This window comes from Crocodylus porosus, unplaced genomic scaffold (assembly GCF_001723895.1).
Source record: "Crocodylus porosus isolate Cpor-Errol unplaced genomic scaffold, CroPor_comp1, whole genome shotgun sequence".
Classification (NCBI taxonomy): domain Eukaryota; kingdom Metazoa; phylum Chordata; order Crocodylia; family Crocodylidae; genus Crocodylus; species Crocodylus porosus.
Window position 1 is genome coordinate 10,299,427 of NW_017728951.1, and position 5,426 is coordinate 10,304,852.

Here is a 5,426-nt window from a genome sequence, read left to right on the forward strand (position 1 = left end):
ATTGCTTTGCCTGCTGGCAGCTTGCCCTCCCCTCCCACCAGAGAGGCAGGTAAGTCAGCGGGGTAGGTGCACGACACATGGGTTTAATCAGCCCTAAATTGAAGTGGTGTTTTTTAAAACCCACTGCTTCAATTTAGGGCCCCCATTTCATCTACACATGGCCTCAGCGATTCAGCCATAGACAGAGCTTTAAATGTTTTTGCTTGCATAGCTCAAGGTACCAGGTGCAGCTTGTGCACACTGTGATGTTGGGGTGGATGGGGAGTCCCACAGGAGCATGGGGGGCGCTCCCTGTGCTCTCATGGGACGCTCCATCTGTCCCAGCATCCAAGCATTCACCAGCCTCCTGGTACCTTGAGGTATGTAGAAAAAGCATTTAAAGCTGTGTCCATGTCTGAATTGCCAAATCTTTCCAAATCTCTCCAAATCAATTCGGAGGATTCCGATTCGATTCGGAGAGATTAAAGGGTCTCCTGATTCGATCTGGAGACTCGGCCACTGAATTGGGCCGCATCGAATCAGGGACCAAAGCTTTGCACAGCCCTAGTATACAGGATTGGACTGATCATAGAATTCCATTACTTTTGACTACCAATTTTACTACAAAATTATAGGAAGTAAAAATATCTGCCTGGATCCACTTATTTTCATAGGCTTAAGTTGTAAGGTCTTAGATGCTGGGACTATCGTATCCCGTTATCCTGTGTTGCTACAGCACAATGGAGTCCTGGGTCATGCCTAGGGCTCCTAGGTGTTGCAGTAATATGACAAATACTTACCAGTAATAACAATTAACTGAGGTCTTAAAGCTCCCAAATTAATCAATAATATCAGGGATAATTTATTATGTTTTCATTGCACATTTGCTTGTTCTGAAGTATGATTTTGCTTCCAAAGGCTGGTCCATGGGGTGAAAAATAAATAGATGTTATACTCTTGTTTTAACTGGTTAGTTGATAGCATTGTTTTTGTTTGAAAGATTAAGCAAATTTATTTAGGGAAAGCGCTCCTTTCTGTAGAACTAGAAGAAGCAGTCATGAAATGTGCATTCCCAAGAAGCCAGAAAGCATGATCATTACACTTGGATGTCTATGTGCAAAATATACATTATAAAATAAACTGACAAAATAATTGGATTGTACAAGCATAATGTGGACTCTCAGTTAATAGGATGCTTTCTGGCTCCTGATTTCTACCGAAAAGTCAGTTTCTTTTTTTGTTCATTATTCCTTAAGACCTCATCCTGCTTATTTGCATATGAAAAGGTAAGTTTATAAAAGAACTTTCCTATTTAGTACCTTTAATAGTTAATAATTTAAATCTGCAGCCATTATCATCATATAGATTGACACAAATGGCATATGGATCATTCTGGAGATGAGGGTTAGTTTCTTTTAAGAGAGAATTGTTTTAGTTTTTGCAGGAAATTAATCAGGGGAATGGGCTTTGTGGAGCATGGAGCAAATCTAATCTGTCCTTTGTTCAAATTTGCCTTGCTCCAGTTCCTAGCAATTGTAGACAACATGATCTTTTGTGCAAGAGCCACTTGTTACATGCATAATTAGAGACTGCTGTAGCTGTGTTTAAAGAAAAACTGTTTTCCAATGTAATGTGTGATCTTGATAATAGTATTTTCATCAAAGGTAGCAATTACATTCATTAAGCTGGGACTGGCATGGCAGCAAGGAAATTAAGTGGAAGGTGAATAAAAAGCTCCCCGTTTCTTTTTTAAATCTCTCTTTCTTTACAAGTTGAAATGCACCATGTTGAGCTGTAACTGGAAAATACATACTGAATATAAGAAAAAAAATAAAGTCCTCCTTAACCTTTCTGAATAATGATCCAGAAGATATCCTAGGGACAGCTACTATAGATGCACTTTTCAAATTAAAGGGCTTTATTCTACATTAATTTCTTATGCAAGTTTTAAACGAGCTCAACATATGATTCAGGTCTTTAAAGGCTCCAGGGCTCTCTAGGATTAATTCACTGTTCTTTTCACACATAAATTAATTGTTTTGTGTTCTCAAAAACTGCAAACAGCCCATAAATCAACCAGTTTAGGAGAGAGACAAGGCCAGTATCTTTTTAAAATTACTCAAGTTATCTATTTATGCTTAATTATAATGCCATTTTTAAAAGGGACAGCTGTAAAAGTAGGCCACACATTTTGTTAATTGTAAGCAGATTTTTGGGACATGTAACTAATTTTGGAAAATTTAGTTCAGAATATGGCACAATCCTGGAGCAGTGGAAAATCTCTCTCTTAAAACTATATATTAGATGTAACCTCCTTAAGTTAATAGTTATATTACGTGGTGCTGATGCAAAAAAGTTGGTATAAAAATCATACCAACTTTTGATATGCGACTTCTAAATGGAAAAATTCATGACAAAAGATGTTTTTTATGCTGTTGATCATGCATTTACTCACTGATGAATGCCATTAAAGTTCATAGTACTCCAATATCTCATCTAGATGCAGAGTTCTGGACTCTGTTAACCAAGCCTTCAAAACTCCTCACCATTTGGCCCATTTATGGTTTTCCACAACATGTTAATATTTGTAGGTTTATCAGACTGCCATAACCTGACAAAGTGATCTTGGAAACAACTGAATTTAAAGGAATAACTGAACATCTCATGATATAAAAGATCATTTTTTTGAGAAACCGTGTAGTCTTCAAAAATAGCTCAAACTCTCTCCTGCTTTTTCTTTCCTTTCAGGCCCTCAAAACAAGTTTTGTAATCTGGTCTTGCTACGCTTTACAGTCCCAAAAGAGAACTGAAAAACACAGGCTGCCTATGTAACTTTTGGTTAGTAAAGTTACTCTAAGAGAACACAAAATGATTGTGAAACTTAACAAAAGCCATCACTGGGAAGGAAAATGAATGTACTTATTCCTAGAAGGGGAAGGAGAAGGTCTTCTACTGTATTTCATCTATTTTGATACCTGGAATTTGTTGCATGTGTGCATAACTTAGGTCAGTGGGGGCCAACCTTTTTGGCAGACATGCCACAAATAAGCCCCACACCCTCCCTAAGTGTCATCCCCTCCTGATCTGCTACTCTGCTTTCTGTTCCCTGCCCCATCTGCCACTCTACTGCCTGTCCCCTCCCCAGTGTGCTGCATGCCATGAACAGAAGCTGCCCATGTCACTTGATGCACCTGCACCCCAGGTTGAGCATCCCTCATCTTGGGACATGTATGTCTATGCTCCTCTGCCCTCTGCTTTAGGGAATCAGTTTGGGAATGGTTGGCCCTCTAGTGGCCAGCCTGAAATAAGGTTAAAATCGCAGCAATAATGCTTGGGGAAATACTGTAAAAATAGTCTGCAAATAATTGAACCTTTTAAATAAATTTGTTTCGGCCATGCTTGGGCCCTTTTTTGTGTTTGCTCCCCATGATATGTAAGCAGGCATACACATTTTTGAAAGAAGGCTTTCAATTATTTACAGAAATGGAATATCGACGTGTACAAAGTAAAGGTTTACGTGAGAAGTACTTACAAGCTCAGCATGTTGGGGAAGTAAAAAAACCAGCTATACAGGACAGCTGGAAATGTGAATTTTGATACCTGAACCCTTGATCCACAGAAGAAGGACATGAAAGGGAAGTCTCACAGGGGGTTAGGGCTGAATTTAAGGACATTGTGAACTCGTCATAGTCATTCTTTCAGAAGGAAGAAGATAAATTGATTAGATAAAATATTAATTGGAAATTATTCACTCAGTTCTGTTGTCAACAGATTCCCTTTACTCATTTAGTAGAGACCTGTGATATTGAAGCTAAAGATTGCATATTCCTTTTTCCTTCTACATGAATTACATTTCTAGGCCATTAAGCTGAAGGACACGATACCTGCATATATTTGTAACTACACATTGACTGATAGCATCACACTCCTGAGTTAAACTCCTTTTAAATACTAGAGGCGGTGTACACAACTCCAGAACAGCAAGAGTGATCAGAAACTGAGCCAGTTCTCCAGTTTGGAAATCTGGAGGGTTATCCAGCAACCTGGAAATCCAGGACTACCTGAAGGACTCTTCATGGGCCCTGGCACCCTGACACTGCAATAGAGAGCGTGTGAGTTTAACAGTGGCTACGACCTAGTGCTTGGGCATGGCATAGTCATTATATGCCCTTTAAGCTTTTTGTTCTTTGAAGAAGCAGTCAATATTATTTTGAAAGGCCAGAGGCCATTGAGGTGTGGATAAAGAGTCCCAGTTTAATAAGCAAGTAAGGCTTGGAATATTTGAGTTGGGCATATAAATTAATTGAAGCCAGGGCAGGTGAATGTCCAGGAATTAATCAGGGGTAAACAGCCGGCTGTTACTCATCATGAATTCATTTTGACCCTGATAAATGCATTTCAGACTGTGTTTATTTATGAAAATCTGCATGGTACCTGGGTTAAGGTGAGCCTAATTGAAGACCCTTGAAGGTGAGTTCCAGAGCACCAGAACTGCTTACAGGTCTGGCATTATCCCAAATTCCAAGGAAATCAGAGGCATCAGGTCATGTCTGCCTAGGGCCAGAAACACTGATGTCAATCAGGCTTCAGTTGGCAAGTGGATGGGGTGTAGGGAAGGAGGAGCCCCAAAAAGCGCCAATGACATGAGTGGGTCCATGACCCATGTACCATCTCAGGACCCTCCTTTCTACTTAAGATCAAGGCATGGTAGGTGAGTTGAGGGAAACTTCTCATGTAAGTATCACTCAATGTACCTCGGCACCCAAGGAAAGAGGGAACCAAGCCAGGGCAGAAATCTCCTGAATAGAAAGGCACCTCCTGTTCTGGCATAACCGGATACACCAAGCTTTACATTGTAGTCTGTGAGGGACTATCTATAATCAGTACATGTGTATGTGTACCACTGCCCTCTGCTGAAGAAAGCAGGGTTCCACTAGTATGTAATGATTTGTTTCCTATACTAGCTGAATACATAGCAAGGTCACTATGCAAGAGAGTCACATTCTCCTATCAGTCCCTGCCAGGTCCAAGCATCCAACTCACTTGTGATCTCATCAAGTGGCAAACTAAGCAGAGTAAGGTTCGGAATGTTTTTAATAAAAAAATGTTTGGATGATCTGGCAAATAGGCTACCCTCTGAGCAAAAAGGCCCCAGCATGCCCCAGTTGTTTTCAACAATTAAAAATAAATCCCATGGATTCTTTCCCTAACAATCCTGTTAACCACTAGGCTTGTGCAAAGCAGCTGGTATTCACTTCGGATTCGGCTGATTCAGTGATTCAAATCACTGTCCTGAATCAATCTGGCTGAATCTGATTAGGTTCATCCTCTGCTGAATTGGCTGAATAGCTGAATTGGACAGGCCCCATCCCTATCCCGCTCTCCCATCCCCATCAGTGGCTGCCCCACTCAGCCCCAGGTCCTGGCTCTTAAAAAAAAAAAAAAAA